This window comes from Mercurialis annua, linkage group LG3, assembly GCF_937616625.2.
Source record: "Mercurialis annua linkage group LG3, ddMerAnnu1.2, whole genome shotgun sequence".
In the NCBI taxonomy this organism is placed as follows: Eukaryota; Viridiplantae; Streptophyta; class Magnoliopsida; order Malpighiales; family Euphorbiaceae; genus Mercurialis; species Mercurialis annua.
Genome location: NC_065572.1, coordinates 22,759,084 through 22,780,757, shown reverse-complemented (window position 1 = coordinate 22,780,757; position 21,674 = coordinate 22,759,084).

Here is a 21,674-nt window from a genome sequence, read left to right as displayed (position 1 = left end):
GTTTCGTAACATTTTAAACGTTTGGTTTTGTTTTGTATCGTTTGTAAAATTTTGGCTTATATCGCTAAAAAGGTGAAACGCTTGGATATGTTTCGTAATATTTGTAAACGTTTGGCTTAAATCGCTAAAAATGGGAAAATGTTTGGATTTGTTTCGCAACGTTTGTAAACGTTTGGCTTAAATCTCTAAAAGGTTGTAACGTTTAGATTTTTTTCGTAACGTATGTAAATGTTTGGCATAAATTGCAAATAAGGGGAAACGCTTGGATTTGTTTCACAACATTTTAAACGTTTGGCTTAAATCGCTAAAAAGGTGAAATGTTTGTTTTTGTTCCGTAACGTTTGAAAACTTTTCACTTAAATCGCTAAAAAGGGGAAACGTTTGGTTTAATTTCAAAACGTTTGGCTTAAATAGCTAAAATGGGAAAACATTTGGATTTGTTTCGTAACGTTTGTAAACGTTTGGCTTACATCGCTGAAAAGGTGTAATGTTTGGATTTGTTTCGTAACATTTGTAAACAATTGGCTTAAATCTCTAAAAAGGTGAAACGTTTGGATTTCTTTCGGTATGTTTTATACGTTTGCTTTAAATCGCAAAAATGGGAAAACATTTTGATTTATTTCGTAACGTTTGTAAACGTTTGACTTATATCACTAAAAACGTGAAACGTTTGGATTTGTTTCGTAACGTTTGTAAACGTTTGGATTATATTTCTAAAACAGTGAAACGCTTTGAATTTGTTTCGTAATGTTTGTAAACGTTTGGCTTCAATCGGAGAAAGGGGAAAAGTTTTTGGATTTGTTTCGTAACGTTTGTAAATGTTTGGCTTAAATCGCTAAAATGGGGAACAGTTTCGATTTATTTTGCAACGTTTGCAAACGTTTTGTCTAAATCGCTAAAAGGGTGAAACGTTCGGATTTGTTTCGTAATATTTGTAAACGTTCGGCTTAAATCACTAAAAGGTGAAATGTTTGGATTTCTTTCGTAACGTTTGTAAATGTTTGGCTTAGATTTCTAAAAGGGTTAAACGCTTGGATTTGTTTCGTTACGTTTGTAAACGTTTGACTTAAATTTGTAAAAAGGTGAAACGCTTGGATTTGTTTCGGAACGTTTGTAAACGTTTGGCTTAAATTGCTAAAAAGGTGAGATGCTTGGTTTTGTTTCGTAATGTTTGTAAAGGTTTGGCTTAAATCGCTAAAAAAGTGAAATGTTTGGATAGGTTTTGTAACGTTTTAAATGTTTGGTTTTGTTTCGTAACGTTTATAAGCATTTGGCTAAAATCGCTAAAAAGGAGAAACGTTTGGATTTGTTTCGTAAAATTTGTAAACACTTAGCTTAAATCGCTATAAAGGCAAAACTTTTGAATTTGTTTCGTAACGTTGGTAAAAGTTTGGCTTAAATTGCTAAAAAGGTGAAATGCTTGGTTTTGTTTTGTAACGTTTGTAAAGGTTTGGCTTAAATCGCTAAAAATGTGAAATCTTTGAATAGGTTTCATAATGTTTTAAAAGTTTGGTTTTGTTTTGTAACGTTTGTAAACGTTTGAATAAAATCGCTAAAAATGAGAAACGTTTGGATTTGTTTTGTAAAGTTTGTAAACGTTTGGCATAAATCGCTATAAAGGCGAAACGTTTTGATTTGTTTCGTAACGTTTGGCTTAAATCGCTAAAAAGATGAAACGTTTGGATTTGTTTCGTAACGTTTGTAAACGTTTGGCTTAAATCGCTAAAAAGGTGAATCGTTTTGATTTATTTCGTATCGTTTGTAACGTTTGGCTTAAATCGCTAAAAAGGCGAAACGTTTGGATTTGTTTTGTACGTTTGGCTTAAATTGCTAAAAAGGTGAAACGTTTTGATTTGTTTCGTAACATTTGTAAACGTTTGGCTTAAATTGATAAAAAGGTGAAACGCTTGGTTTTGTTTCGTAACGTTTGTAAAGGTTTGCCTTAAAGCGCTAAAAATGTGAAACGTTTGGATTTGTTTCGTAACGTTTTAAACCTTTGGTTTTGTTTCGTAACGTTTGTAAAGGTTTGGCTTAAATTGTTAAAAATGTGAAAGGTTTGGATTTTTTTCGTAACGTTTAAAACATTTGGTTTTGTTTCATAACGTTTGTTATCGTTTGTTTTAAATCGCTAAAAAGGGGAAACGTTTGGATTTGTTTAGTAGCGTTTGTAAACGTTTGGCTTAAATTGCTAAAAATGTGAAACGTTTGGATTTGTTTCGTAACGTTTGTAAACGCTTGGCTTAAATTACTAAAAAGGTGAAACTCTTGGATTTGTTTCGAAACATTTGTAAACGTTTGGCTTAACTTGCTAAAAACTTGAAACATTTGGATTTGTTTCATAACTTTTGTAAACGTTTTCCTTAAATCGCTAAAAAGGTGAAACATTTGGATTCTATTTCGTAACGTTGGTAAACGTTTAACTTAAATCACTAAAAAGGGGATACGTTTGGATTTGTTGCGTAAAATTTCTAAACGTTTCGATTCAATCGCTAAAAAGGTGAAACTTTTGTATTTGTTTCGTAATGTTTGTAAATGTTTGGCTTAAATTACTAAAAAGGTGAAACGCTTGGATTTGTTTCAGAATGTTTGTAAACGTTTGGCTTAAATTGCTAAAAAGGTGAAACGCTTGGATTTGTTTCATAATGTTTGTAAACGTTTGGCTTCAAATGCTAAAAAGGTGAAATGCTTGGTTTATTTCGTAACGTTTATAAAGGTTTTGCTTAAATCGCTAAAAATGTGAAACGTTTGAATTTGTTTCGTAACGTTTTTAACATTTGGTGTTGTTTCATAACGTTTGTAAACGATTGACTTAAATTGCTAAAAAGGTGAAACGTTTGTAAACGTTTGGCTTAAATCGCTATAAAGGCGAAATGTGTGGATGTGTTTCAAAACGTTTGTAAACGTTTGGCTTAGATCGCTAAAAAGATGAAACGTTTGGATTTTTTCGTAACGTTTGTAAAAGTTTGGCATAAATCGCTAAAGAGGCGAAACGTTTAAATTTATTTCGTATCGTTTGTAAACATTTATCTTCAATCGCTAAAAAGGTGAAAGGTTTGGATTTGATTCCTAACATTTGGCTTAAATTGCTAAAAAGGTGAAACGATTTGATTTGTTTCATAACGTTTGTAAACGTTTGGCTTAAAATGCTATAAAGGAAACGTTTGGATTTGTTTCGTAGCGTTTATAAACATTTTGCTTTAATCGCTAAAGAGGTGAAACGTTTGGAATTGTTTGTAACGTTTCTAAATGTTTGGCTTCAATTGCTAAAAAGGTGAAACGCTTAGATTCATTTCATAACGTTCGTAAACGTTTGGCTTAAATTGCTAAAAAGGTGAAACGCTTGGATTTGTTTTTGAACGTTTGTAAATGTTTGGATAAAATTGCTAAAAAGGTGAAACGCTTGGATTTGTTTCGTAAGGTTTGTAAACGTCTGGGTTAAATTGCTAAAAAGGTGAAACGCTTGGTTTTGTTTCGTAATGTTTGTAAAGGTTTGGCTTAAATCGCTAAAAATGTGAAACGTTCGGAATTGTTTCATAACATTTTAAACGTTTGGTTTGGTTTCATAACGTTTGTAAAGATTTGGCTTAAATCGCTAAAAATGTAAAACGTTTGGATTTGTTTCGTAACGTTTTAAACGTTTGGTTTTGTTTCGAAACGTTTGTAAACATTAGGCTAAGATCTCTAAAAAGGTGAAACGTTTGGTTTTGTTTCGTAACGTTTGTAAAGGTTTGGCTTAAATTGCTAAAAAGATGAAACGTTTGGCTTAAATCGCTAAAAAGGTGAAACGTTTGGATTTGTTTTGTAGCGTTTGTAAACGTTTGGCTTAAATCGCTAAAAAGGTGAAATGTATGGATTTCTTTCGTACCGTTTGTAAACGTTTGGCTTAAATCGCTAAAAATATGAAACGTTTGGATTTGTTTCGTAACGTTTGTAAACGTTTGGCTTAAATTGCTAAAAAGGTAAAACTCTTGGTTTTGTTTCGTAAATTTTGTAAACGTTTGGCTTAAATTGTTAAATATGAGAAACATTTAAATTTGTTTCGTAACGTTTGTAAAGGTTTGGTTTCAATCGCTAAAAATGTGAAACGTTTGGACTGGTGTCGTAACGTTTGTAAATGTTTGGCTTGCAACGCTAAATAGGGTAAGTGTTTGGATTTGTTTCGTAACGTTTGGAAACGTTCGCCTTAAATCGCTAAAAAGGTGAAACGTTTGAATTGGTTTCGTAACGTGTGTAAATGTTCGACTTAAATCGCTAAAAAGGTTAAACGTTTGGATTTGTTTCGTAACATTTGCAAATGTTTGTCTTAATCGTTACAAAGGTGAAACGTTTGGATTTATTTCGTAACGTTTGTAAACGTTTGGCTTATATTGCTAAAAAGGGGAAACGTTTAGATTGATTTCGTAGCGTTTGTAAACGTTTGGCTTAAATCGCTAAAAAGGGGAAACTTTTGGATTTGTTTCGTACCGATTGTAAACGTTTGGCTTAAATCGCTAAAAATGTGAAACGTTTGGATTTGATTTGTATCATTTCTAAAAGTTTGGATTAAATCGCTAAAAAGGTAAAACGTTTGGATTTGCTTCGTAATATTTTAAACGTTTTGTTTTTTTTCGTAACGTTTTTTGACGTTTGGCTTAAATAGCTAAAAGGTGAAACATTTGGATTTGTTTCGTAACGTTTGTAAACGTTCGGCTTAAATAGCTAAAAGGTGAAATGTTTGGATTTGTTTCGTAACAATTGTAAACGTTTGGCTTAAATTGCTAAAAAGGTTAAACGTTTGTATTTGTTTCGTAAAGTTTATAATAGTTTGCCTTAAATTGCTAAAAAGGGGAAACGTTTGGATTTGTTTTGTAACATTTGTAAACGTTTGGCTTCAATCTCTAAAAAGGTGCAACGTTTGGATTTGTTTAGTAACGTTTGTAAACGTTTGGCTTAAATCGCTAAAAAGGTGAAACGTTTAGATTTGTTTCATAACGTTTTAAATGTTTGGCTTAAATCGCTAAAATGGGGAAACATTTGGATTTGTTACGTAACGTTTGTAAACGTTTTACTTAAATTGCTAAAAAGGTAAAACATTTGGATTTGTTTCGTAACATTTGTAAACGTTTGACTTATATTGATAAAAAGGGGAAATAAACGCTTGGATTTGTTTCGTAACGTTTGTAAAAGTTTGGATTATGTTGCTAAAAAGGTGAAACTTTTGGATTTGTTTCGTAACATTTGTAAACGTTTGCCTTCAATCTCAAAATTGGGGAAACGTTTGGATTTGTTTCGTAACGTTTGTAAAGGTTTGGTTTAAATCGCTAAAATTGGAAAACATTTGGATTTATTTCGTAACATTTGTAAACGTTTGGCTTAAATCGCTAAAAAGGTGAAACGTTTGGATTTGTTTTGTATCGTTTCTAAAAGTTTGGATTAAATCGCTAAAAAGGTAAAACGTTTGGATTTGCTTCGTAACATTTTAAACGTTTTGTTTTTTTTCGTAACGTTTTTTGACGTTTGGCTTAAATAGCTAAAACGTGAAACATTTGGATTTGTTTCGTAACGTTTGTAAACGTTTGGCTTAAATCGCTAAAAAGGCGAAACGTTTGGATTTGTTTGGTAACGTTTGTAAACGTTTGGCTTATATCGCTATAACGGTGAAACGTTTGGATTTGTTTCCTAACGTTTGTAAACGTTTGGCTTTAATTTCTAAAAAAGTGAACCTCTTGGATTTGTTTGATAACGTTTGTAAACGTTTGGTTTAAATTGCTAAAAAGGTGAAACGCTTGGATTTGTTTCGTAACGTTTGTAAACGTTTGGCTTAAATTGCTAAAAATGTGAAACACTTAGATTTGTTTTGTAACGTTTGTAAACGTTTGGTTTATATTGCTAAAAAGGTGAAACGCTTGGATTTGTTTCGTAACGTTTGTAAACGTATGGCTTAAATTGCTAAAAATGTGAAACGTTTGGTTTTTTTCGTAACATTTGTAAATGTTTGGCTTTAAATCGCTTAAAAGGTGAAACATTTGGATTTGTTACATAATGTTTGTATACGTTTGCCATAAATCGCTAAAAAGGTGAAATGTTTGGATTTTTTTGTAACGTTTGTAAACGTTTGGCTTAAATTGCTAAAAAGGCGAAACGTTTGGATTTGTTCGTAACGTTTGTAAACGTTTGGCATAAATCGCTAAAAAGGTGAAATGTTTGGATTTGTTTTGTAACGTTTTAAACGTTTGGCTTAAATCGCTAAAATGGGGAAACATTTGGATTTGTTTCTTAACGTTTGGCTTAAATCGCTAAAAAGGTGAAACGTTTGGATTGGTTTCGTAGCGTTTGTAAACGTTTAGCTTAAATCGCTAAAAAGGGGAAACATTTGGATTTCTTTCGTACCGTTTGTAAACGTTTGGCTTAAATCGCTAAGAATGTGAAACGTTTGGATTTGTTTCGTAACGTTTGTAAACGTTTGGCTTAAATTGCTAAAAAGGTGAAACTCTTGCTTTTGTTTCGTAAATTTTGTAAACCTTTGGCTTAAATTGTTAAATATGAGAAACATTTGAATTTGTTTCGTAACGTTTGCAAAGGTTTGGTTTCAATCGCTAAAAATGTGAAACGTTTGGATTGGTGTCGTAACGTTTGTAAATGTTTGGCTTGCAACGCTAAATAGGGTAAGTGTTTGGATTTGTTTCGTAACGTTTGGAAACGTTCGCCTTAAATCGCTAAAAAGGTGAAACGTTTGAATTGGTTTCGTAACGTGTGTAAATGTTCGACTTAAATCGCTAAAAAGGTTAAACGTTTGGATTTGTTTCGTAACATTTGCAAATGTTTGTCTTAATCGTTACAAAGGTGAAACGTTTGGATTTATTTCGTAACGTTTGTAAACGTTTGGCTTATATTGCTAAAAAGGGGAAACGTTTAGATTGATTTCGTAGCGTTTGTAAACGTTTGGCTTAAATCGCTAAAAAGGGGAAACTTTTGGATTTGTTTCGTACCGATTGTAAACGTTTGGCTTAAATCGCTAAAAATGTGAAACGTTTGGATTTGATTTGTATCGTTTCTAAAAGTTTGGATTAAATCGCTAAAAAGGTAAAACGTTTGGATTTGCTTCGTAATATTTTAAACGTTTTGTTTTTTTTCGTAACGTTTTTTGACGTTTGGCTTAAATAGCTAAAAGGTGAAACATTTGGATTTGTTTCGTAACGTTTGTAAACGTTCGGCTTAAATAGCTAAAAGGTGAAATGTTTGGATTTGTTTCGTAACAATTGTAAACGTTTGGCTTAAATTGCTAAAAAGGTTAAACGTTTGTATTTGTTTCGTAAAGTTTATAATAGTTTGCCTTAAATTGCTAAAAAGGGGAAACGTTTGGATTTGTTTTGTAACATTTGTAAACGTTTGGCTTCAATCTCTAAAAAGGTGCAACGTTTGGATTTGTTTAGTAACGTTTGTAAACGTTTGGCTTAAATCGCTAAAAAGGTGAAACGTTTAGATTTGTTTCATAACGTTTTAAATGTTTGGCTTAAATCGCTAAAATGGGGAAACATTTGGATTTGTTACGTAACGTTTGTAAACGTTTTACTTAAATTGCTAAAAAGGTAAAACATTTGGATTTGTTTCGTAACATTTGTAAACGTTTGACTTATATTGATAAAAAGGGGAAATAAACGCTTGGATTTGTTTCGTAACGTTTGTAAAAGTTTGGATTATGTTGCTAAAAAGGTGAAACTTTTGGATTTGTTTCGTAACATTTGTAAACGTTTGCCTTCAATCTCAAAATTGGGGAAACGTTTGGATTTGTTTCGTAACGTTTGTAAAGGTTTGGTTTAAATCGCTAAAATTGGAAAACATTTGGATTTATTTCGTAACATTTGTAAACGTTTGGCTTAAATCGCTAAAAAGGTGAAACGTTTGGATTTGTTTTGTATCGTTTCTAAAAGTTTGGATTAAATCGCTAAAAAGGTAAAACGTTTGGATTTGCTTCGTAACATTTTAAACGTTTTGTTTTTTTTCGTAACGTTTTTTGACGTTTGGCTTAAATAGCTAAAACGTGAAACATTTGGATTTGTTTCGTAACGTTTGTAAACGTTTGGCTTAAATCGCTAAAAAGGCGAAACGTTTGGATTTGTTTGGTAACGTTTGTAAACGTTTGGCTTATATCGCTATAACGGTGAAACGTTTGGATTTGTTTCCTAACGTTTGTAAACGTTTGGCTTTAATTTCTAAAAAAGTGAACCTCTTGGATTTGTTTGATAACGTTTGTAAACGTTTGGTTTAAATTGCTAAAAAGGTGAAACGCTTGGATTTGTTTCGTAACGTTTGTAAACGTTTGGCTTAAATTGCTAAAAATGTGAAACACTTAGATTTGTTTTGTAACGTTTGTAAACGTTTGGTTTATATTGCTAAAAAGGTGAAACGCTTGGATTTGTTTCGTAACGTTTGTAAACGTATGGCTTAAATTGCTAAAAATGTGAAACGTTTGGTTTTTTTCGTAACATTTGTAAATGTTTGGCTTTAAATCGCTTAAAAGGTGAAACATTTGGATTTGTTACATAATGTTTGTATACGTTTGCCATAAATCGCTAAAAAGGTGAAATGTTTGGATTTTTTTGTAACGTTTGTAAACGTTTGGCTTAAATTGCTAAAAAGGCGAAACGTTTGGATTTGTTCGTAACGTTTGTAAACGTTTGGCATAAATCGCTAAAAAGGTGAAATGTTTGGATTTGTTTTGTAACGTTTTAAACGTTTGGCTTAAATCGCTAAAATGGGGAAACATTTGGATTTGTTTCTTAACGTTTGGCTTAAATCGCTAAAAAGGTGAAACGTTTGGATTGGTTTCGTAGCGTTTGTAAACGTTTAGCTTAAATCGCTAAAAAGGGGAAACATTTGGATTTCTTTCGTACCGTTTGTAAACGTTTGGCTTAAATCGCTAAGAATGTGAAACGTTTGGATTTGTTTCGTAACGTTTGTAAACGTTTGGCTTAAATTGCTAAAAAGGTGAAACTCTTGCTTTTGTTTCGTAAATTTTGTAAACCTTTGGCTTAAATTGTTAAATATGAGAAACATTTGAATTTGTTTCGTAACGTTTGCAAAGGTTTGGTTTCAATCGCTAAAAATGTGAAACGTTTGGATTGGTGTCGTAACGTTTGTAAATGTTTGGCTTGCAACGCTAAATAGGGTAAGTGTTTGGATTTGTTTCGTAACGTTTGGAAACGTTCGCCTTAAATCGCTAAAAAGGTGAAACGTTTGAATTGGTTTCGTAACGTGTGTAAATGTTCGACTTAAATCGCTAAAAAGGTTAAACGTTTGGATTTGTTTCGTAACATTTGCAAATGTTTGTCTTAATCGTTACAAAGGTGAAACGTTTGGATTTATTTCGTAACGTTTGTAAACGTTTGGCTTATATTGCTAAAAAGGGGAAACGTTTAGATTGATTTCGTAGCGTTTGTAAACGTTTGGCTTAAATCGCTAAAAAGGGGAAACTTTTGGATTTGTTTCGTACCGATTGTAAACGTTTGGCTTAAATCGCTAAAAATGTGAAACGTTTGGATTTGATTTGTATCGTTTCTAAAAGTTTGGATTAAATCGCTAAAAAGGTAAAACGTTTGGATTTGCTTCGTAATATTTTAAACGTTTTGTTTTTTTTCGTAACGTTTTTTGACGTTTGGCTTAAATAGCTAAAAGGTGAAACATTTGGATTTTTTTCGTAACGTTTGTAAACGTTCGGCTTAAATAGCTAAAAAGTGAAATGTTTGGATTTGTTTCGTAACAATTGTAAACGTTTGGCTTAAATTGCTAAAAAGGTTAAACGTTTGTATTTGTTTCGTAAAGTTTATAATAGTTTGCCTTAAATTGCTAAAAAGGGGAAACGTTTGGATTTGTTTTGTAACATTTGTAAACGTTTGGCTTCAATCTCTAAAAAGGTGAAACGTTTGGATTTGTTTAGTAACGTTTGTAAACGTTTGGCTTAAATCGCTAAAAAGGTGAAACGTTTAGATTTGTTTCATAACGTTTTAAATGTTTGGCTTAAATCGCTAAAATGGGGAAACATTTGGATTTGTTACGTAACGTTTGTAAACGTTTTACTTAAATTGCTAAAAAGGTAAAACATTTGGATTTGTTTCGTAACATTTGTAAACGTTTGACTTATATTGATAAAAAGGGGAAATAAACGCTTGGATTTGTTTCGTAACGTTTGTAAAAGTTTGGATTATGTTGCTAAAAAGGTGAAACTTTTGGATTTGTTTCGTAACATTTGTAAACGTTTGCCTTCAATCTCAAAATTGGGGAAACGTTTGGATTTGTTTCGTAACGTTTGTAAACGTTTGGTTTAAATCGCAAAAATTGGAAAACATTTGGATTTATTTCGTAACATTTGTAAACGTTTGGCTTAAATTGCTAAAAAGGTGAAACGTTTGGATTTGTTTTGTATCGTTTCTAAAAGTTTGGATTAAATCGCTAAAAAGGTAAAACGTTTGGATTTGCTTCGTAACATTTTAAACGTTTTGTTTTTTTTCGTAACGTTTTTTGACGTTTGGCTTAAATAGCTAAAACGTGAAACATTTGGATTTGTTTCGAAACGTTTGTAAACATTAGGCTAAAATCTCTAAAAAGGTGAAACGTTTGGTTTTGTTTCGTAACGTTTGTAAAGGTTTGGCTTAAATTGCTAAAAAGATGAAACGTTTGGCTTAAATCGCTAAAAAGGTGAAACGTTTGGATTTGTTTTGTAGCGTTTGTAAACGTTTGGCTTAAATCGCTAAAAAGGTGAAATGTATGGATTTCTTTCGTACCGTTTGTAAACGTTTGGCTTAAATCGCTAAAAATATGAAACATTTGGATTTGTTTCGTAACGTTTGTAAACGTTTGGCTTAAATTGCTAAAAAGGTAAAACTCTTGGTTTTGTTTCGTAAATTTTGTAAACGTTTGGCTTAAATTGTTAAATATGAGAAACATTTAAATTTGTTTCGTAACGTTTGTAAAGGTTTGGTTTCAATCGCTAAAAATGTGAAACGTTTGGACTGGTGTCGTAACGTTTGTAAATGTTTGGCTTGCAACGCTAAATAGGGTAAGTGTTTGGATTTGTTTCGTAACGTTTGGAAACGTTCGCCTTAAATCGCTAAAAAGGTGAAACGTTTGAATTGGTTTCGTAACGTGTGTAAATGTTCGACTTAAATCGCTAAAAAGGTTAAACGTTTGGATTTGTTTCGTAACATTTGCAAATGTTTGTCTTAATCGTTACAAAGGTGAAACGTTTGGATTTATTTCGTAACGTTTGTAAACGTTTGGCTTATATTGCTAAAAAGGGGAAACGTTTAGATTGATTTCGTAGCGTTTGTAAACGTTTGGCTTAAATCGCTAAAAAGGGGAAACTTTTGGATTTGTTTCGTACCGATTGTAAACGTTTGGCTTAAATCGCTAAAAATGTGAAACGTTTGGATTTGATTTGTATCATTTCTAAAAGTTTGGATTAAATCGCTAAAAAGGTAAAACGTTTGGATTTGCTTCGTAATATTTTAAACGTTTTGTTTTTTTTCGTAACGTTTTTTGACGTTTGGCTTAAATAGCTAAAAGGTGAAACATTTGGATTTGTTTCGTAACGTTTGTAAACGTTCGGCTTAAATAGCTAAAAGGTGAAATGTTTGGATTTGTTTCGTAACAATTGTAAACGTTTGTCTTAAATTGCTAAAAAGGTTAAACGTTTGTATTTGTTTCGTAAAGTTTATAATAGTTTGCCTTAAATTGCTAAAAAGGGGAAACGTTTGGATTTGTTTTGTAACATTTGTAAACGTTTGGCTTCAATCTCTAAAAAGGTGAAACGTTTGGATTTGTTTAGTAACGTTTGTAAACGTTTGGCTTAAATCGCTAAAAAGGTGAAACGTTTAGATTTGTTTCATAACGTTTTAAATGTTTGGCTTAAATCGCTAAAATGGGGAAACATTTGGATTTGTTACGTAACGTTTGTAAACGTTTTACTTAAATTGCTAAAAAGGTAAAACATTTGGATTTGTTTCGTAACATTTGTAAACGTTTGACTTATATTGATAAAAAGGGGAAATAAACGCTTGGATTTGTTTCGTAACGTTTGTAAAAGTTTGGATTATGTTGCTCAAAAGGTGAAACTTTTGGATTTGTTTCGTAACATTTGTAAACGTTTGCCTTCAATCTCAAAATTGGGGAAACGTTTGGATTTGTTTCGTAACGTTTGTAAACGTTTGGTTTAAATCGCAAAAATTGGAAAACATTTGGATTTATTTCGTAACATTTGTAAACGTTTGGCTTAAATTGCTAAAAAGGTGAAACGTTTGGATTTGTTTTGTATCGTTTCTAAAAGTTTGGATTAAATCGCTAAAAAGGTAAAACGTTTGGATTTGCTTCGTAACATTTTAAACGTTTTGTTTTTTTTCGTAACATTTTTTGACGTTTGGCTTAAATAGCTAAAACGTGAAACATTTGGATTTGTTTCGTAACGTTTGTAAACGTTTGGCTTAAATCGCTAAAAAGGCGAAACGTTTGGATTTGTTTGGTAACGTTTGTAAACGTTTGGCTTATATCGCTATAACGGTGAAACGTTTGGATTTGTTTCCTAACGTTTGTAAACGTTTGGCTTTAATTTCTAAAAATGTGAACCTCTTGGATTTGTTTGATAACGTTTGTAAACGTTTGGTTTAAATTGCTAAAAAGGTGAAACGCTTGGATTTGTTTCGTAACGTTTGTAAACGTTTGGCTTAAATTGCTAAAAATGTGAAACACTTAGATTTGTTTTGTAACGTTTGTAAACGTTTGGTTTATATTGCTAAAAAGGTGAAACGCTTGGATTTGTTTCGTAACGTTTGTAAACATTTGGCTTAAATTGCTAAAAATGTGAAACGTTTGGTTTTTTTCGTAACATTTGTAAATGTTTGGCTTTAAATCGCTTAAAAGGTGAAACGTTTGGATTTGTTACATAATGTTTGTATACGTTTGCCATAAATCGCTAAAAAGGTGAAATGTTTGGATTTTTTTTGTAACGTTTGTAAACGTTTGGCTTAAATTGCTAAAAAGGCGAAACGTTTGGGTTTGTTTCGTAATGTTTGTAAACGTTCGGCTTAAATGGCTAAAAAGGTAAAATGTTTGGATTTGTTTAGTAACGTTTGTAAACGTTTGGCTTAAATAGCTAAAAAGGGGAAACATTTGGTTTTGTTTCGTAACATTCGTAAACGTTTGGCTTAAATCGCTATGAAGGGGAAACGTTTGGATTTGTTCCGTAACGTTTGTAAATGTTTGGCTTAAATTGCTAAAAAGGGGAAACGTTTTGATTTGTTTCGTAATGTTTGTAAACGATTGGTTTTGTTTCGCAATGTTTGTAAATGTTTGGCTTAAATCGCTAAAAATGTGAATTTTATTAATTTGTTTTGCAATGTTTTAAACGTTTGGTATTGTTTCGTAACGTTTGTAAACGTTTGGCTTAAATCGCTAAAAAGGTGAAACATTTGGATTTGTTTCGTAAAGTTTATAATAGTTTGCCTTAAATTGCTAAAAAGGTGAAACGTTTGGATTTGTTTCGTAACATTTGTAAACGTTTGGCTTCAATCTCTAAAAAGGTGAAACGTTTGGATTTGTTTAGTAACGTTTGTAAACGTTTGGCTTAAATCGCTAAAAAGGTGAAACATTTAGATTTGTTTCATAACGTTTTAAATGTTTGGCTTAAATCGCTAAAATGGGGAAACATTTGGATTTGTTTCGTAACGTTTGTAAACGTTTTACTTAAATTGCTAAAAAGGTAAAACATTTGGATTTGTTTCGTAACATTTGTAAACGTTTGACTTATATTGATAAAAAGGGGAAATAAACGCTTGGATTTGTTTCGTAACGTTTGTAAAAGTTTGGATTATGTTGCTAAAAAGGTGAAACTTTTTGATTTGTTTCGTAACATTTGTAAACGTTTGCCTTCAATCTCAAAATTGGGGAAACGTTTGGATTTGTTTAATAACGTTTGTAAACGTTTGGTTTAAATCGCTAAAATTGGAAAACCTTTGGATTTATTTCGTAACATTTGTAAACGTTTGGCTTAAATCGCTAAAAAGGTGAAACGTTTGGATTTGTTTCGTGACGTTTGTAAACGTTTGGCTTAAATCGCTAAAAATGGTGAAACGGTTGGATTTGTTTTGTAATGTTTGTACACATTTGGATATGTTTCGTAACGTTTGTAATCGTTTGGGTTTTGTTTCGTAACGTTCATAAACATTTGGCTTAAATCGCTAAAATGGGGAAAAGTTTGGATTTGTTTCTTAACGTGTGTAAATGTTTGGCTTCAATCGCTAAAAAGGTGAAACGTTTGGATTTGTTTTGTAACGTTTGTAAATGTTTGGCTTAAATTGCTAAAAATGAGAAAAGTTTGTTTTTGTTCCGTAATGTTTGTAAAGGTTTGATTTTGTTTAGTAACGTTTGTAAACGTTCGGCTTAAATTGACAAAAGGTGAAACGTTTAGATTTGTTTCGTAGCGTTTGTAAACGTTCAGCTTAAATCGCTTAAAAGGTGAAATGTTTGGATTTTTTTTGTAACGTTTGTAAACGTTTGGCTTAAATTGCTAAAAAGGCAAAACGTTTGGTTTTGTTTCGTAATGTTTGTAAACGTTCGGCTTAAATCGCTAAAAAGGTGAAATGTTTGGTTTTGTTTAGTAACGTTTGTAAACGTTCTGCTTAAATAGCTAAAAAGGTGAAACATTTGGTTTTGTTTCGTAACATTCGTAAATGTTTGGCTTAAATCGCTATGAAGGGGAAACGTTTGGATTTGTTCCGTAACGTTTGTAACTGTTTGGCTTAAGTCTCTAAAAAGGTTAAACGTTTGGATTTGTTTCGTAACGTTTGTAAACGTGTGGCTTAAATTGCTAAAAATGGGGAAACATTTGGAATTGTTTCATAACGTTTGTAAACGTTTGACTTAAATCACTAAAAAGGTGAAACATTTGGATTTGTTTCGTAATGTTTGTAAACGTTTGTCTTATATTGATAAAAAGGGGAAATAAACGCTTGGATTTGTTTCGTAACGTTTGTAAACGTTTTACTTAAATTACTAAAAAGGTAAAACATTTGTATTTGTTTCGTAACATTTGTAAACGTTTGACTTATATTGATAAAAAGGGGAAATAAACGCTTGGATTTGTTTCGTAACGTTTGTAAAATTTTGGATTATGTTGCTAAAAAGGTGAAACTTTTGGATTTGTTTCGTAATATTTGTAAACGTTTGCCTTCAATCTCAAAATTGGGGAAACGTTTGGATTTGTTTCGTAACGTTTGTAAACGTTTGGTTTAAATCGCTAAATTGGAAAACCTTTGGATTTATTTCGTAACATTTGTAAACGTTTGGCTTAAATCGCTAAAAAGGTGAAACGTTTGGATTTGTTTCGTGACGTTTGTAAACGTTTGGCTTAAATCACTAAAAATGGTGAAACGTTTGGATTTGTTTTGTAATGTTTGTACACATTTAGATATGTTTCGTAACGTTTGTAATCGTTTGGGTTTTGTTTCGTAACGTTCATAAACATTTGGCTTAAATCGCTAAAATGGGGAAACATTTGGATTTGTTTCTTAACGTGTGTAAATGTTTGGCTTCAATCGCTAAAAAGGTGAAACGTTTGGATTTGTTTTGTAACGTTTGTAAATGTTTGGCTTAAATTGCTAAAAATGAGAAAAGTTTCTTTTTGTTCCGTAATGTTTGTAAAGGTTTGGTTTTTTTTAGTAACTTTTGTAAACGTTCGGCTTAAATTGACAAAAAGGTGAAACGTTTAGATTTGTTTCGTAGCGTTTGTAAACGTTCGGCTTAAATCGCCTAGAAGGTGAAATGTTTGGATTTTTTTGTAACGTTTGTAAACGTTTGGCTTAAATTGCTAAAAAGGCAAAACGTTTGGTTTTGTTTCGTAATGTTTGTAAACGTTCGGCTTAAATCGCTTAAAAGGTGAAATGTTTGGATTTTTTTTGTAACGTTTGTAAACGTTTGGCTTAAATTGCTAAAAAGGCAAAACGTTTGGTTTTGTTTCGTAATATTTGTAAACGTTCGGCTTAAATCGCTAAAAAGGTGAAATGTTTGGTTTTGTTTAGTAACGTCTGTAAACGTTCTGCTTAAATAGCTAAAAAGGTGAAACGTTTGGTTTTGTTTCGTAACATTCGTAAACGTTTGGCTTAAATCGCTATGAAGGGAAAACGTTTGGATTTGTTCCGTAACGTTTGTAACTGTTTGGCTTGAATTGTTAAAAAGGGGAAACGTTTTGATTTGTTTCGTAATGTTTGTAAATGATTGGTTTTGTTTCGTAATGTTTGTAAATGTTTGGCTTAAATCGCTAAAAATGTGAAAGTTTCTAATTTGTTTTGTAATGTTTTAAACGTTTGGTATTGTTTCGTGACGTTTGTAAACGTTTGGCATAAATCGTTAAAAAGGTGAAACATTTGCATTTGTTTCGTAAAGTTTGTAATAGTTTGTCTTAAATTGCTAAAAAGGTGAAACGTTTGGATTTATTTCGTAACATTTGTAAACGTTTGGTTTCAATCTCTAAAAAGGTGAAACGTTTGGCTATGTTTAGTAACGTTTGTAAACGTTTGGCTTAAGTCTCTAAAAAGGTGAAACGTTTGGATTTGTTTCGTAACGTTTGTAAACGTCTGGCTTAAATTGCTAAAAATGGGGAAACATTTGGAATTGTTTCGTAACGTTTGTAAAAGTTTGACTTAAATCACTAAAAAGGTGAAACATTTGGATTTGTTTCGTAATGTTTGTAAACATTTGTCTTATATTGATAAAAAGGGGAAATAAACGCTTGGATTTGTTTCGTAACGTTTGTAAAAGTTTGGATTATATTGCTAAAAAGGTGAAACTTTTGGATTTGTTTCGTAATATTTATAAATGTTTGCCTTCAATTGCGAAAAAGGGGAAACGTTTGGATTTGTTTCGTAACGTTTGTAAACGTTTGGCTTAAATTGCTAAAATTGGAAAACCTTTGGATTTATTTCGTAACATTTGTAAACGTTTGGCTTAAATTGCTAAAAAGGTGAAACGGTTGGATTTGTTTCGTAACGTTTGTAAACGTTTGGCTTAAATCGCTAAAAAGGTGAAACATTTGGATTTGTTTCGTAACGTTTGTAAACGTTTGGCTTATATTAAGAAAAAGGGGAAATAAACGATTGGATTTGTTTCGTAACGTTTGTAAAAATTTGGATTATATTGCTAAAAGGGTGAAACTTTTGGATTTGTTTCGTAATACTTGTAAACGTTTGCCTTCAATCTTAAAATTGAGGAAACTTTTGGATTTGTTTCATAACGTTTATAAACGTTTGGCTTAAATAGCTAAAATTGGAAAACCTTTGGATTTATTTCGTATCATTTGTAAACGTTTGGCTTAAATCGCTAAAAAGGTGAAACGTTTGGATTTGTTTCGTGACGTTTGTAAACGTTTGGCTTAAATCGCTAAAAATGGTGAAACGTTTGGATTTGTTTTGTAACGTTTGTACACATTTGGATATGTTTCGTAACGTTTGTGAACGTTTGGGTTTTGTTTCGTAACGTTTATAAACATTTGGCTTAAATCGCTAAAATGGGGAATAGTTTGGATTTGTTTCTTAACATATGTAAATGTTTGGCTTCAATCGCTAAAAAGGTAAAACGTTTGGATTTGTATTGTAATGTTTGTAAATGTTTGGCTTAAATTGCTAAAAATGAGAAAAGTTTGTTTTTGTTCCGTAATATTTGTAAAGGTTTGGATTTGGTTCGTAACGTTGGTAAACGTTTGGCTTAAATCGCTAAAAAGGTGAAAAGTTTGGATTTTTTCGTAACGTTTGTAAACGTTTGGCTTAAATCATTGAAATAGGAAAATGTTAGATTTGTTTCGTAACGTTTGTAAACGTTTGGATTTTATTTCGTAACGTTTGTAAACGTTTGGATTTTGTTTCGTAACGTTTGTAAACGTTTGGCTTAAATTGCTAAAAAGGTGAAATTTTTGGATTTGTTTCGTAACGTTTGTAAACATTTGGCTTAAATTGCTAAAAAGGTGAAACACTTGGATTTTTTTCGTAACTTGTGTAAACGTTTGGCTTAAATCGCTAAAAAGGTGAAATGCTTGGATTTGTTTCGTAACATTTGCAAACGTTTGGCTTAAATCGAAAATGGGAAACGTTTTGTTTTGTTCCGTAACATTTAAACGTTTGGCTTAAATAGCTAAAAATATGAAACGTTTGGATTTTCGTAACATTTTAAACGTTTGTAAACGTTTGGCTTAAATCGTTAAAAAGGTGAAACGTTTGTATTTGTTTCGTAACGTTTGTAAACGTTTGTCTTAAATCGCTAAAATGGGGAAACTTTTGGATTTATTTCGTAACGTTTGTAAACGTTTGGCTTATATCGCTAAAAAGGAAAAACGTTGGGACTTGTTTCGCAACGTTTGTAAATGTTTGGCTTCAATCGTTAAAATGGGGAAACGTTTGGATTTGTTTCGTAACGTTTGTAAATGTTTGGCTTAAATAGCTAAAAACGTGAAACGTTTGGATCTGTTTCGTAACGTTTGGCTTCATTCACTAAAAAATTGCAAACGTTTGGCTTAAATAACAAAAAATGTTAAACCTTTGGATTTGTTTCGGAATGTTTGTAAACGTTTGGCTTAAATTGCTAAAAAGGTTGAATGCTTGCATTTGCTTCGTAACATTTGTAAACGTTTGTTTTGTTTCACAATGTTTGTAAACGTTTGCTTCAATCGCTAAGAAGGTGAAACGTTTGGATTTGTTTCGTAATGCTTGTAAACGTTTGGCTTAAATTGCTAAAAAGGTGAAACGCTTGGATTTCTTTTAAAACGTTTGTAAACGTTTGGTTTATAATGCTAAAACGGTGAAATGCTAAAAAGGAGAAACGTTTGGATTTGTTTCGTAACATTTTAAACGTTTGGTTTTGTTTTGTATCGTTTGTAAAATGTTGGCTTATATCGCTAAAAAGGTGAAACGCTTGGATATGTTTCGTAATATTTGTAAACGTTTGGCTTAAATCGCTAAAATGGGAAAATGTTTGGATTTGTTTCGCAACGTTTGTAAACGTTTGGCTTAAATCTCTAAAAGGTTGTAACGTTTAGATTTTTTTCGTAACGTATGTAAATGTTTGGCATAAATTGCAAATAAGGGGAAACGCTTGGATTTGTTTCACAACATTTTAAACGTTTGGCTTAAATCGCTAAAAAGGTGAAATGTTGGTTTTTGTTCCGTAACGTTTGTAAACTTTTCACTTAAATCGCTAAAAAGGGGAAACGTTTGGTTTAATTTCAAAACGTTTGGCTTAAATAGCTAAAATGGGAAAACATTTGGATTTGTTTCGTAACGTTTGTAAACGTTTGGCTTACATCGCTGAAAAGGTGTAATGTTTGGATTTGTTTCGTAACATTTGTAAACAATTGGCTTAAATCTCTAAAAAGGTGAAACGTTTGGATTTCTTTCGGTATGTTTTATACGTTTGCTTTAAATCGCAAAAATGGGAAAACATTTTGATTTGTTTCGTAACGTTTGTAAACGTTTGACTTATATCACTAAAAAGGTGAAACGTTTGGATTTGTTTCGTAACGTTTGTAAACGTTTGGATTATATTTCTAAAACAGTGAAACGCTTTGAATTTGTTTCGTAATATTTGTAAACGTTTGGCTTCAATCGGAGAAAGGGGAAAAGTTTTTGGATTTGTTTCGTAACGTTTGTAAATGTTTGGCTTAAATCGCTAAAATGGGGAACAGTTTCGATTTATTTTGCAACGTTTGCAAACGTTTTGTCTAAATCGCTAAGAGGGTGAAACGTTCGGATTTGTTTCGTAATATTTGTAAACGTTCGGCTTAAATCACTAAAAGGTGAAATGTTTGGATTTCTTTCGTAACGTTTGTAAATGTTTGGCTTAGATTGCTAAAAGGGTTAAACGCTTGGATTTGTTTCGTTACGTTTGTAAACGTTTGACTTAAATTTGTAAAAAGGTGAAACGCTTGGATTTGTTTCGGAACGTTTGTAAACGTTTGGCTTAAATTGCTAAAAAGGTGAGATGCTTGGTTTTGTTTCGTAATGTTTGTAAAGGTTTGGCTTATATCGCTAAAAAAGTGAAATGTTTGGATAGGTTTTGTAACGTTTTAAATGTTTGGTTTTGTTTCGTAACGTTTATAAGCATTTGGCTAAAATCGCTAAAAAGGAGAAACGTTTGGATTTGTTTCGTAAAGTTTGTAAACGTTTAGCTTAAATCGCTATAAAGGCAAAACTTTTGAATTTGTTTCGTAACGTTGGTAAAAGTTTGGCTTAAATTGCTAAAAAGGTGAAATGCTTGGTTTTGTTTTGTAACGTTTGTAAAGGTTTGGCTTAAATCGCTAAAAATGTGAAATCTTTGAATAGGTTTCATAATGTTTTAAAAGTTTGGTTTTGTTTTGTAACGTTTGTAAACGTTTGGCTAAAATCGCTAAAAAGGAGAAACGTTTGGATTTGTTTTGTAAAGTTTGTAAACGTTTGGCATAAATCGCTATAAAGGCGAAACGTTTTGATTTGTTTCGTAACGTTTGGCTTAAATCGCTAAAAAGATGAAACGTTTGGATTTGTTTCGTAACGTTTGTAAACGTTTGGCTTAAATCGCTAAAAAGGTGAATCGTTTTGATTTATTTCGTATCGTTTGTAACGTTTGGCTTAAATCGCTAAAAAGGCGAAACGTTTGAATTTGTTTTGTACGTTTGGCTTAAATTGCTAAAAAGGTGAAACGTTTTGATTTGTTTCGTAACATTTGTAAACGTTTGGCTTAAATTGATAAAAAGGTGAAACGCTTGGTTTTGTTTCGTAACGTTTGTAAAGGTTTGCCTTAAAGCGCGAAAAATGTGAAACGTTTGGATTTGTTTCGTAACGTTTTAAACCTTTGGTTTTGTTTCGTAACGTTTGTAAAGGTTTGGCTTAAATTGTTAAAAATGTGAAACGTTTGGATTTTTTTCGTAACGTTTAAAACATTTGGTTTTGTTTCATAACGTTTGTTATCGTTTGTTTTAAATCGCTAAAAAGGGGAAACGTTTGGATTTGTTTAGTAGCGTTTGTAAACGTTTGGCTTAAATTGCTAAAAATGTGAAACGTTTGGATTTGTTTCGTAACGTTTGTAAACGCTTGGCTTAAATTACTAAAAAGGTGAAACTCTTGGATTTGTTTCGAAACATTTGTAAACGTTTGGCTTAACTTGCTAAAAACTTGAAACATTTGGATTTGTTTCATAACTTTTGTAAACGTTTGCCTTAAATCGCTAAAAAGGTGAAACATTTGGATTCTATTTCGTAAGTTGGTAAACGTTTAACTTAAATCACTAAAAAGGGGATACGTTTGGATTTGTTGCGTAAAATTTCTAAACGTTTCGATTCAATCGCTAAAAAGGTGAAACTTTTGTATTTGTTTCGTAATGTTTGTAAATGTTTGGCTTAAATTACTAAAAAGGTGAAACGCTTGGATTTGTTTCAGAATGTTTGTAAACGTTTGGCTTAAATTGCTAAAAAGGTGAAACGCTTGGATTTGTTTCATAATGTTTGTAAACGTTTGGCTTCAAATGCTAAAAAGGTGAAATGCTTGGTTTATTTCGTAACGTTTATAAAGGTTTTGCTTAAATCGCTAAAAATGTGAAACGTTTGAATTTGTTTCGTAACGTTTTTAACATTTGGTGTTGTTTCATAACGTTTGTAAACGATTGGCTTAAATTGCTAAAAAGGTGAA